The sequence below is a fragment of the Corapipo altera genome, unplaced genomic scaffold (assembly GCF_003945725.1).
Source record: "Corapipo altera isolate COAL_440 unplaced genomic scaffold, ASM394572v1 44, whole genome shotgun sequence".
In the NCBI taxonomy this organism is placed as follows: Eukaryota; Metazoa; Chordata; class Aves; order Passeriformes; family Pipridae; genus Corapipo; species Corapipo altera.
In genome coordinates this window covers 14,746,981-14,760,765 of record NW_020884880.1, presented here as the reverse complement: position 1 = coordinate 14,760,765, position 13,785 = coordinate 14,746,981, and the positions used below count along the sequence as shown (strand labels likewise).

General features: G+C 35.6%; 1 protein-coding gene across 4 annotated transcripts in view; it reads left to right on the top strand.

Annotated features, from left to right (window-relative positions):
* The window catches only part of TBC1D5 (TBC1 domain family member 5), a 288,784-nt gene that overhangs the window by 80,285 nt on the left and 194,714 nt on the right, over window positions 1-13,785 (top strand). Inside the window, exon 3 of one of the 4 annotated variants that reach the window (XM_027639071.1) lies at window positions 7,584-7,642. The exons of the other annotated variants lie outside the window; for them this stretch is intronic. The gene's annotated coding sequence lies outside the window, so the exon portion shown is untranslated. The remainder of the gene's footprint in view (window positions 1-7,583; window positions 7,643-13,785) is intronic. 4 annotated transcript variants of the gene reach the window in all.

The window sequence follows — 13,785 nt, the reverse complement described above, 5'->3', positions numbered from 1 at the left end:
GTTAACAAAGGCAGATCCAAAAAGATACTTGCATGCCTATCTCTTCACGCTTGTGTTAAAATCAATGGGAATTTAAGAGCTTAGGATTTAAATACTAACAATTTGGAACTATCCCAAGATCCTTGACATCAAAAAGGCGATGGCCTCGTTTTATGCAGATGTCCTAGCACTCAAAGGGTGCATAAATTATTGCACCACTTATCAATTTCTCTTTAATGTATTCCTCTCTTATATCTGGGACACTGTTAATAGAGGAAAAGGATTAAAAAGCGTAAAAATAACTTGTATGTAAGTTTCTTTGAGTTGAATTTATATCAGTCAGCCTGTCAGCACTAACATATGGGAAATATAGTTTCGCTACCATGCATAGCAGGGGCTAAAAGTGCTGTTCAGACCATGTGCTCAACTCCTACAGAAGAGGGACTTTATATCACTCGTGCAGCCCACTCACAAATTTAAGGGGTGACATCCATGGATTCTGAATACATGGTAACCCAAATATTGATCTTGTTACAGAAAATGTAAAATGGAGGAAGCAAAAATGAGATGAAGTTCTAGATCAGCAAGGAATTCAGTAAACTTTAAATATTCAATTTTTTAAAAAAGCTTATTGTATTGCTGTTGTTATATTGAAATGGTAGTTGTAAATAATAGGGAATTTCCATGTAGCTTTTCTGTATCTTGGGCTAACTTGCAGTAACATATAACATCTCCTTGTATCAATTACTGTAAACTAGTAAAGATCCCTACTGTTTTTGTTTTGTTTTGCTTCCTAAAGCCCCCTGCTGCTGTTGATTACACCTAGATCTGCTACTGATTGGAACTGTTAAAAGGCAAAGATAGTGTGGATGGTTTCTGAATCATTTAATTGTAGAACTAATAAGATGTTTTCACTGGGACCTAATAAAACAGATCATATTAATAAGTATATATACTGTCCATGAAATTTCTGATTACTTTTTCATTCTTTTTGTAGATATGAATATAGGAGTCCCAAGCCTGGTTGGTTATGTGACATGCGAGTTTCTTTTTTGAATAGTATTACTGGATGTCATTTAAAGAAAGAAGTGGGAGCATAAGCTATCTAATACCATCATACAGTAGAGATTTTTCTTTTTGTGAGTTTATACATTTTTAGTTGTATGTAAATGCTCTGTTGGCATGTTGAATTGAGCAGATAATTACATTAATGTGATATATTGAGTCTTATGTTAATACTACTTTTTAATAGCTGTATTATATGCACTGCACTTGATGCATGTGAACCTTGAAAAATTGCTTACCTAATGCAGTAACGCTTGCCAAATAATGTCCAAAATTGGCCTAGAGCTATGTTGGCTTATCATGAAAGAACCTATTCTCCTTCAATGGACTGTCAGTGTCCATTCAACCTCTTACCTCTGGCAGGGTTGAAAAGAAATGTATGAATACACACAAAGAAGTCCTAAAATGAGGAAGAAACCAAAATAGATCATTATGTATGACAGTTAAAATTTGAAATGGTGGCTTTCCTATAATCTCAGTAACATTATTTTTAATTTGTAATGTAAATAATTTTCAAGGATAAAGGTGAGATTAATATTGGGGGAGAACAGGGAAAAGAAAGGAGAGAGGAAGGGGGTCTAAAGCTACCTTGCCCTTGTAAACCTGCAGCAAAACTGATAATCCAATTCCAGGCATCCAGGAAATGGTGCTGCAGAGCAGCTTTGGTATATCTAGGAGGGTATTACACACAGTGAAGAAGTCCACCCATTATGACTTTATATTAGCCACAGCTTCACCAAATGTGTTCCCCTTCCTGCATAGATATAATCCCTTCATGTGCTTGAGGTAAAGTAACAGCAGGGACCAGCTGAATCTGCAGTTTCCAAATTGTTCTGCTCTTGTCAGTCTGATCAGCTAGCCTTTTCTTTTTCCAGTCATACTTCTCGTCTCAGTCAGATCTTTGTCACTACTACGTACATTTTAAAATAAAGTTTTCAATTTACCATTTTGTTACATTTTTCTCTGACAGAACAAATTCTGTTTTCACCCATATTGCTTGTTTGGCAGTTTATGAGTCATTTTACTTTCCAGTTAGCTGAATGCTGTAGGGTTTGAGTTCAGGGAAATTAAATTCTTGTTCATAACAAGTGGTTTCTGACAATTATTTTCTTCATTTGTGAAAGATTTTATTTTATGTTCTGAGAGATAAGATCTTGTAACTGCTTCTTTTCTTGTGGTCCCTTATGCTAAAATCATCTTGTGGTAAAAGAGTAGATCTTTTATCCTGCAAAGGTAGTGTTTTACCTATTCAGTAGTGCATTAACGCATCTCGTACCCACGTATGTGCACATTTCTGCCTACTTAAAGGATGGGAGGAAGCAAACATTTGAAAAGTCATGTCTTGTTGATCTAAGAACATAGTGAGGTGCTGGAGAAAACTGGTGTGATGTAAACCAAAGTGCTTTTTAAAAAAATTTACATACCTCATACATGGTTCAGGGTTGATGCTTGAAGGGGCAGAGCTAATCTCAATATGAACAGATGTTCCCTACAAATTTTGGATTTAAAAATTACAAGGCAGAATGATGCAACCTTCAAGGATAAAGAAGCCAGTCATTCACTTTGCACTTCAGTAGACTTTTAGTTCCCTTGACCAACTATCCACATTGATTAAATTGGTTAAAAATAATAAAATAAAGCTACACTGTCGTATATAAAAGACTTAGTGTAGAAGGGAAAAAAAGCACAAGCAGACAGCGTTCATTCTGGTTTTCTCTACTTTCTACAAAGACAAATACATTAGTGTAATGCTCACTTACTGTACTAACAGCTCCCAGGATCTCTTTCTTTTCTTTGGCCTGGGTTGTCTTAATTTTATTGAGCTTATTTTTGCAGAGATCATTTTCTGCAAGAATAACAGGGGCTGAGAATTTTGATCCATATACTGCCAATAACAGGAAAATGGATCCAGTTTTTAAACTGAGATAAAAAAAAGATTTGAAAAATTGACTTCTGTTGAGTTTTCATTGACAGGTAAGTTTGTGTCATTCTGTTTAAAAATTGGAAAAGTATTTTTGTGGACTACTGTTACTTAAAATTGTACTTGCTGGTCCCTTAAAGGCCAGTGGTTGTTCTTATAGATGATTCCTGTTAGAAGATTCTGCAGCTGGAATTTAGTTTCATGGCATTAATTATAGTGTAATTTATCTCTGAACCCACTGTATTGATAGGTTATTAGTGGGATTATTTTGAACTGAACCTGTGAAAAAGAACAGTCCTGGCTCTTGGGAGGCACAGGTTTGCTCTTCTCTTCTTCCCCCATAAAGTATAACAAAACCCAAGTCAAACTAAAAAAAAAACCCCAGGTTTCAGCACACTGTAATTATTCATACAATTTAAAATGTTAGTATTTTTCCCTTTCTTTTTATCTTTCCTCATAGTTTGTTACAGCACTTTAAAGTCTTGCAAGAGGTATATAACTGCATACTAAAATCAAATAGGATTGCTAACTGGAAGCTCTCGTTGCGCTTTTCAGCAAGCTTGTGCTTAAGCTTTCCAAGTGCAGGGAAGCAACGGCAGACCCTTTGTGCTTCTGCAAAGTATTTTAGCATTCTTTACCTTAATCCCTGGCAGCATCACCTCCATTTCTTTCGCTTGTCATCAACATCTCTAATAGAGTAAAACTCCAATGCATGTAGCAAGAAACGAAGCGTGTAGGGGAAAAACATAAAGGCTCCTGACTTTTTTAACTTATTACCAGACAAGTGTGCATGTTAGAAAAACACACTTGTTTGCCGAGAGTATATGCGATAGCTGATGGGTAAAGAAACAGAAACCTTAATGGCTGCTTGCGTTTAGGTCACTGTTCATTCATTCATTTGTTGCTGGAGCTATGAACTATTCATATGTTGCCACAGTATGTTACTTACACACGACTGGTGGTGAAGGAAGTAAGAGCTAAGATGCTTCACAGACATCGACATCGAGGGGATTAACATGTCTGCTTCATTAATATATATGTGCATACATTAATGTTGAAGTATTGAAACTGTTTCAAATGAAATTAAAAACTATCTTTTAAGGTCTGCTATAGTCCTTAGAAACATTTCAGATTTTGGCATCAGCCTTGCTGGTTTCTTAACCATTTTACTTTTACTTTGCCAGTGGGGATACAAGTGCAGACAGAGTGCTCATTGCTTGCCTGCTGCCTGATTTTCTGTTGTTTTTCCTTAGCTAGGTCTGCTCTCTGTACTTGCTAGCCATCATTAAGCATATATGAATCCCTGTGGAGTGGCAGGCATGGATTCTGTGAGTGACATTTCTGGCAGCGTTTTCCTTGTATGTGGCACCAGGCCTGATTTTCTGAAATTTTAAGCATCTATGATCCCCATTTGCTTCTGCTGAAGCTGTAGGTACTCTGTCCTTTTGGAAAGCATGCTGCTCAGTGCTAAATCTCAGGCAGTTAAGAGATGAGAAAGTCCTGGAAACTTACTTAACACTCATGTGACAGCCGGTTCTGTATAGCAGCAATAATATCGCCTATGTGAGGGCATTGCCTCTCCTGCAGTATTACTTGCAGATCCAATAATCTGCCTCTGTGAAACTAGGTTTGGAGATCAGTAGTGAATTGTTTAGTAATGTTTATTGAAGCTCTTTAAAATATATTTGCAATGTATAAAACACTTTGATATATAGAAGCTCACATTCTAATAAGATTACATTAAGTATCCTAATAAGATCAAGGCTTGAAATTATGTTTTTCCGGATTTGAGTGATATAAATTAATTTTAGTTTAAACCAGTGTCAGTGTACTTAGATGTTTGTTATAAATACTCCATTTGCAATTTATGTGGGTCTGCATTTACATAAAAAAATTCAATTCTCCTATTAACACAAGAAGTCTTTTCTCTTCCTCTCCTTCCAGTATGCTACAGCTACAGATTATCAAGGCAATGCTGTAATTATTAAACTCAACCAGTAAATTATATAGAGAACAACAGTGGCTGATCACTGAACTCTGTTGGCACTGGCCTTTCACTTCTCATTTAAGTCTAGCCTACTATATAAAATGAATTCATTATTGTCAATTTAGATCCCTTGTGGAGGCTAATCCACTTCACAAAGCCATTCTACACAAAAGTGAATTCTCTTTAGGAAGACCTTACAAGTACATGGAAACTAAAGTATGTAGGAAACCTCCAATACAGACTAAATTAATTGTTACTTATAATAAAAGATTACCATGGTGAAATGTTGAATTAGTTCAAAAAGAACCCCACAGTCATAGCTCTGCTATAACTTCCATTGGTTTAACCATTCCCCATTTTATTTTATTGCTATTTCTGATTTCTCTGTAACCTACTGCACAAAAGTATGGATCTAAAGTACTAACTCAGTCTTTACTTCTCGTGGGTTTTGGCAGTGTTAAAATTTGGTGCATGAAGTCAGGGGAGAAGCTTGACTAGGTTCAGGATCATGGAATTCCTCTTCTCCTTTCCTGGTCTGGTTGGAGATATCTTTTGGACTTGGATAAATTGTCCTCCGGGTGGGCCACACTGGGTAAAGGTATTAATGGGTTTAAGCCAAAATACATGTACATATGTAACCAAATTATTTGGTTATAATCACCCTTCCAGATAGACCACCTGCTATATCAGACCAAACCTAAGATGAAATTCAGGAACAACACATATTTCTTGCAGCTATGCTGGAAAGAGTTTTGTTGGCTTTTTTAGTATATCAGCATTCTAGTAGACTAGCATTTTTCTCAATGTTTCTGTCAGATTTTACTTAAATATAAATTATTGTATTACGTGTCTTATTTAGATGCTTAGTATCGTACTTCTAGAACACAACAGTTGAGAAAATTAGGAGTACCAGGAAAGTACAGTTGACCCTGATGAGTGTCTAGCATTATGTGTGAACTCCTCATCAATCAGCAGTCTTCACATCAGCCCTCACAACCTATGACCTGGATAGTTTTATTTATTTCATTCTTTATCTAAAATATAAGTATTTTTGAGAAGATAAAGTTTTATAACTGAGTGGCTACTTTTATTTCTTGCTGCCTTTTAGTTCACAGAAAGGTGAAATTTATCTTTCTGACCTGATAACATTTCAAATGCAGAACACAAAAAATATAACAACTCTAGAGAAGATCTGTTCCAGTTTTATGCCTAAATGCCAAAATTTTATGTGCAGTATAATAGCAGGGAAGAGTTGATTCATTGCATTTACCAATGACTGCCTAAGATTTCCCTTTGTCCTGTCTACATATAGCTGAGTATTTTTTTGTGGGTACCTCAGCATAATTAAAAACAGTGCATGTCACTGTCCATTTGGCACAAAGCAGTAGATACAGTGTAAAATTATTTCTGTATTTGGGTTTCTCCAAAGTGTCAGGCATGGATCTTGTCAAGTTCTTTACTACTTTGTTTGCTTAAAGACTTTACCCTTAGCTATGGAGCAGGAATAATAATGACTTTCAAACTCAATTTTCCAATATTCAGTTTACACTGTAAGCTAGAAAATCCACTTCAGTTTCATGACTCCACCTGACTCATTATCAAACAATTTGTGATAATTTTTTTGGTAAATTTATTATTTGTTTCTTTTAAAAATTGTTTCTCTTACAGTGTGCAAGAAATAGTTTAATTCATATTTTTTTCATTGTAAGAGGCTAAGAATCTGAGAATGTTAGCATCTGTGTCTCTATAAACATATTTAAAATTTCAGGGAGAGTTTAAATATTTATGAAAATATAAAAGGTAACTTAAAAATAATACGTTTGTCTTAGAAACTGGTGGCCAGAATTTATCTGCACACAAATTACTTTTGGGAAAAGAGGGGAACATACTTACAGTCAGTTTTAATATTTTTAATGGTTTTCACTTTTTACTTTGCAGATTATATAAAGCCTTCAAATATTAATATATATTCAAGATCAGGGATTCATAGGCTTCTTTTATTTACCATACATTGCTTGTCCGTGAAATTTTCATGGTCTTCTGATTCTTCTGATTCATAGTTATTGTGCATGGAGATAGACAGCTGATGTTGTTGATAACTTTTCATCACATAAATAAGTGAAACTCTTGGCCCAAAGATAGCAAAAGCCATTCATAGCCTACAACTGGAAGGCATATATGCTGCAGGGAAAAAAACCTACCTTTTTTAATAATTTCATGGTTATTAATATTCTGATATTCAAAGCATGCTGACTTCAAATACTTGTTACATATATTTATTTTTTTCTGAGATATTTAGATACTTTTTGAAACAAGCTTAGTATTTCATATGGATACTACATCTGGCTGTAGATAATATATCTGAAAAAGTCATGGTGGTGGAATTATTTCATCATTACACAATTTGGATGGGGTTGTTTTTAAAGAATCTGTCTGGTTTATTTATGTCATTTTACTGTTGATCTCATATTTATGTAAAAAAAGAATTTAGATTTTTTCTTTCCTCTTCTCAGAAGTGCATTCAACATGACTGAACTGCGCTCCCTTATCCTGTAATAATACTTTTGTGTGATTTTTCACTGACACTTTGGAAAAGATTTAATAGTTATTCTATCCTTTCCTGTCTTTCAGTGTGATACGGAGCATTTCAAGCTGAGACCTTTCATATCAAAAAGCCATCCGCAGAAAAGGTGGATATTCTTGAAACTAGTGTTACCTTATTTTCTCTGTTTGGACTATTTCTTCAGTGCTCGTTAATCAAGGCTATTTATTCTAATATGGTGCTTCTTCCTTTAAATGTAGACAGATTTTTCTTTCCAGAAGTAGATACTTGCTAGCTATCCCGCATGGAAAAAAAAAATCAAGGGTTTCAAGAAATAGCTGCGGCAATTGCAGGAGAAGTGTATAAATTACCATCTCTTTGGGTTTTTTTTCCCCCCTCTCAGTACAACTCTTACTATAATTAGCCAGCATTTAACGACGAATGTTTACTTTGGTTAAATTATTCAGAACATTTATTTTACTTGTCAAAGGTTAGATCAGGTTGTTGTTTGAACTGGTAATTAAATGCAGCCTAATACACTGTCATATTTATATGCACTATCAGCCCTGTTTCCTCCTCATTGTGTATAATTTTATAATGTTCAGAGCTGACATTTAGACTTCCAACTCAAATCCTATTTTCTTGTAAAGAAAGCTAAGATTTTATTTCTGTGTTTTATTGTACTTGTGTACACTTAAGAAAATAAGAATTAGGGTTGTTTGGAATATCATAGCAATGGACTTCATTGTCATAAAATTAGTGAAGGCCCTTTGAATATTTTTATTTGCATATTTCAGTAAGTCATTACACAGCATCTGGTATGTATTAATTATTTTTCAGAGATTAATGTGAAGTGGACAAATGCAGACGTCTCCTTTACTAATTGAATACCTATGAGTCACAGTAATATGCAGTATATTTAAATTACATTTCCAAATCTTTACAAGAAATTTGCATAACACTGAAATACAGAAAGGTTCCTAGAATAACTATGTAGTGGACTCAGATGAGCAAATAAAATTGAAAAATCTCAGGGTCAGGACTCCTCATGAATCTATAGCAGTGGACTTTGCATATTTACATTAGAGCACTGAGGCTGACTATCCAACCTGATAAAATACAAGGGAGTTTTAGAATAGCCAGGATTCAGTCTTCTGCAGTTTCTCATGACAAGTTCAGAAACTATTTTTTACCCACTTATATTAGACAGTCATTTAATTGAATTGTCATATATATAATGTGTCCATTCATGTTTTATTTCAGCCATATATATTTCTCGGTCAAAATTCAACAAAGAATGAATCATAGTTTTTAGAAAACCTGTATGTTCATAGATTTGATATTGTTCTATGTCTATGAAAGTTGGTGTCCAGTTAAAAAAGGAAAAAAACATAAAAGTGGATTATCAGCATTTCAGCAGTGTTTTTTTCCTACTATATGTAGACAAGTATTACTGTCTTTTCCAGTGAATTTGTGTAGCAGCTTTCACTTCATGCGACTAATTAAGTGATATGTATGCATTTCAGCCAACCTTATTTCTCAGCATTTCTGAAACATTTTTTAAAAATCCTGCCTATTGTACTTAATGTATTGAAGGTCCAGGTTTGAAAGTCTTTCAGTTCTGTCACGTAAAGGCTACGCTGACTCATAGCCTTGTTAAGAAGCAATTCATACTTAATGGTAGTGAAATCCTAATTTATCCACTGTCATAGTGATCACCCGAGACAGTATTATGTGGTTGCAAAAGCTGAGACAGGAATAAGGACAAAACATATAAGCACCATCTTAAGAAGCCAAAATCAACACCTCAGCTCCTGCACATATGATCTCAGAGTAGCAGAATTGATTTTTTTAAAGTTTGTGGGGGTTTTTTACCCTTTCCTCCCCATAACTGTATTTTATAATAAAACTAGCATAGGCCACCACGGGCCATAAGGTAGAAAGATACAGTAAAAAATAGAGTTAAAAGTGAAGTGTATTCTTGATTATAATTATAGCATTCCTAGCGTGACACTAAAGAAACTCGATGTATGGCGTTCAGTTTGTTATTTTGCAGCTTGTTAAATTTTTATACTTCATGGTTGTGGGAGGTAGCTAAAAACAAGAGAATATACTGTGCTCTTACAGAAATCATTTTGACCTCTAGGTAAAGTACATTTATTTGTGTATACATCATCTGAACTGTGAGCCGTTTTGATTGATGTAGTAGATTGCATATACATATGGCATACAGAGGACCTGGGTTAGGGTAAAGTTCTGGCTCTTTCATGATGGACTATCTAAATATAAACTAGAATAAAAATGAGTAAATTGATTTTAAGTCGTACAGAAGTGCCATGCGAGCGTAAGTCTTGGGATGGGTATGACAGACTGTGTGTGCCTTTAATTTGGGAAACAGGTCTTAGATTAAGTAATTGCATTATTAAGTTAAAGAAGTATTCACATATCGGTTGCACCAAGGCTACGTCTTGATGAGAAGGAAAATCAGTGTAGTTGTTTCAGCATGGCACATATCCATGGAAGTAACCATTTGTAGGAAATAATAGGTTTAAAAGTTTAACATGTAGTGTTAGGGTATAGATAAGGTCTAAAGTATTTTATCTATGAACTGAGGAGCTTGGTGGTCAAATGGTACTTTGATCATTGAAGAAATGACCCAACAAAACCTAAAACTCTTTTTTTTCCTGCGCATCTCTCATGGTCATTCCTACTGACTTTGAGAATGCAAACAGTTTCAGTTAAAATACTCTTTAGTCAGCTGCGTTACCATTTAAAAGGCAGACTGTGTATATCTTTGGAAGGTGAGTCTGCTTTCTTCAGTGGCTGCTCCTGTTGTCAGTGCAATGAAAGAGCTACACTAAATACAGAGGCAATCTTGAATTTAAAGGAGGCAAGAAAATATTCTTTCCAGCAGGCTAATTTCACACAGATAAACTAGATGACATTTTTTAGAAATAAATCTGTATGTTAAAAATACTGTGTTCAGTGTTTTGCCTGGGTGAGGAGTGTCTTTTGTGGGGTTCCTTGAGAGAACGAAAGCTGACTTGGAGTAGCATAGTGAAGGAGTGGTTTTCTGTCTTCCTAAATAATTTCATTTCAATTTTCTTTTATGTTTTGACTTTTATTTCTGATAAGATGCTGTCAAAACCTCTAAACCAAAACCAATGAATAGCATTAGTTCTCAGGGGTTTTAGTAGTTTGCTCATAAATGTGGCTGCAAAACCAGAACAGGATTTCCCTTTTTCTTCCCCAGCGAAAAACAGGAACTTCTGAAATACCTGAGTTTGGGTTAGTAGGCAGAGGATCTGCTGCCTTCAAGCCTTCCTGGCAACAGGTAGAATTATGTGTTTGACAGAGAATATTCATCTCAGCTAGGCAATCTCTGTCCGTTACTTCTCTTTTAAAGAAAAGTCTGTCCCCTTGGTCAACTTCCTCCTCCATTTCCATCAGGAAGCTAAGAACACCTGCTACTGCCGTCTTATGTCTTCCTTTTAGGAGAAAAAGATAAATAATACATGATCAAAATTTCCAAAGTACTAATTTTAGGTGCCCCAAGATGCACAGCCTTACTATTAAGTAAGAAAGAAAAGTGAGAACAGATCACACCTGTATTCTATATGCTTGGTTTCTTTCCATTTACTTCTGGATCCAGTTCAAAATTCTCATTTTGTTCTTAATGCGTTGAGTGGTCCATAGCCTGGCTGCTGTTAGGTCACTTCTCTACCTACCTCAACTAGGTCACTTCTCTATCTCAACTGTTACCAGAAATGCAACAACAGAGCACAAAGAACATTTTTCTAGGCTTTTGCATGTGGCCTGTTTGAGATCAGACAATCTATATCAGTAAAATGAAACCTGAAAGCTACCTTTTTGCAAAATGATCTTTCATGTGTTTGGAGAGAAAGAAACTAATAAATTTGGTCAGAAGGACAGGAAAAGAAAAAAAAAGATTTGAAAATAAGTACGTGAAAACAGCTATTTTGTCCAGGAGGATTCAGAATGTTAATGCTATTGTGATTCAGATATTGTGATATTTATCTTAAATATTCTTAAAAAGTCATAATGCTCTGTATAAAACAAACAAGAAAACTATCTGAAAAGACTTTCTAAAAACATTAAAGAAAAATTTAATCAAGGAGGTTTCTAACTGTACCTTGTTTACATCTGTTATATATTTTTAATAAAATGGACTTAAAAGCTTAGCCTCAAAGGCGTTGCAAGCTTTCTGTAAAGTATAATGACAGCTGGTGTTCCAGTACAATTCTTCAAATCTGTTCACTGGTTTGTGGGAATTCCAATTCCTTCTTGTCGCTACAAAACTTGGGGAGATTCAGTCATGTCATAGTGGTTGGTGAATTAGAACACTCAACTAAGCCTAACATACTTGGCAGCTGTCAATCTATTTTATTATCTAATAAAAATCAAAAAGCTTCAGAGAATCGACCTGTTGCTCTGCTCTCATTCCTCAGAGCAGAGGAGCATATATAGCTCTCAGGGCAGCTGATCTCTTAGCCTGCAAGAAGTTCTCTAAGGTCTTGTTCTGCAACTTGTTGTCTAAGAATGTTCTGCAAAAACTAGGCTTTTGTTTCCTGTTATGTAGTATGTGCTTACCCACTTCTGAAGCAAAATAAACCCAGGACATAGGGTAAAGAAAATAGAACTAGTTGGTGACAGATGTTTCTGATAAGACAAATTTACTACCAAACCAAGAAGCCCTTTTAATTAGAGCGCACATTTATTAATATATCCCCCTCTTAAACAGTGTATTTTATCCTTATTTCTGAATTACTTTATGTTAATGAATTCTTATTTTTACTGTAAATTTACAGTAAAATTCCAAAGAATTAAATACTTTTTTTAATAATGTGGTGGATTAACCTTGTCTGGATGCCAGGTGCCTACCCAGCTGCTGTATCATTCCCCTTCCCAGCTTTAAAGAGGAGAGAGAGTAAGATGGAAAACAACTCATGGGTTGGGATAAGGCACTTTATTAAGAAAAGTGAAGCAAAAAATAACAAGGTTTATTCTCTGATTCCCATCAGCAGCAATGTCCGGCCATGTTCCTGAGAAGCAGTGCTTCAGCAACACATAATGGTCTCTTAGCAGGCAGCCAGTGGAAACAACCAATGCCCCCAGTCCTGCTTCTTTCCTTAGCTTTTATATCTGAGCTGACATCATATTGGTATGGAATATCCCTTTGGTTAGTTTGGGCCAGCTGGCCTACTTGTATCCCCTCCCAGAAGGAATGTTACAGTGCTGATGCTGTGCTCAGCAGTAGCCGAAACACCGGTGTGTTATCAACACCCTTGTAGCTACCAATGCAAAGCACAGCACTATGAGGGCTGCTATGGGGAAATGAACTTAATCTCAGCCAGAACCAATAGAAATAGCCAAACTTTTGTTCCTCTATAACCTGGCAAAGTACTTGCTGTTTAAGACCTTAGTCTATTTCAGGTTTTGAGGTGGTACAACCAGTGTGTTTGATGTACCATGCTGCTTGCACTGGTGACTTCTATGCCTGTGTTTTACATCCTCTGGCAAGCAGCATCGAATGTCCAGAAAATATTTAGGAGGAATAAATGCCTCTAAGTAACAGTGCATTATATAAATCATTATACCACAGGGTCTTTAGACCACTTCTTCCCTTGGGAGTTAGATGTGCATGTACAGGAAAGTGTAGAACGTTTCACGCAGCTGCTCAGAAGTTTGGATGGAAAATACAGGAGTGGGAAGGCATAGGAAAATAGGTTGTAACAGATAACACTGTATTAAGAGATCAAATTATTAAAGAACAAACATTATTGCACTATAATTTTTTCCCATTTGTGATATTACGTACCTTAACAGGAATTAGTTCTAAAAGTTCCTGAATGCCAGAAACAAGAGATGCATCAGGATGTGTTGAGCAGCACAGTTCGCTGTCTACAAAAGGAAGAACTGCCTCGTAATCTTTTTAGTAGCATGGAACAGTGATATGAGTGGTATGAGTAAAATGTTACTCATAGCAATAGTGGTATCTTGATATAGTGCCTTCATTCAGTCAACTGCCAGCTAAGTAAATAGGTTTCATCTCCACCTTGTTTCCAAGTCTTAGAAGTTTCATTTGCTTGAGGTATTTTATTTTATTTCATTTTATTTAGATACTGCTGTTTGAAACTCACTAAATCGTAGGTATGAAGAAGCATTGTACAAAAATACTGAGGCCCTGGAGGGCTTTTGTTGCTCCTGGTGTGGCAAGGCTGAAGAGAAGCAACATGAGCAGGCAGTATACGATAAGAATACTGTGCCTTA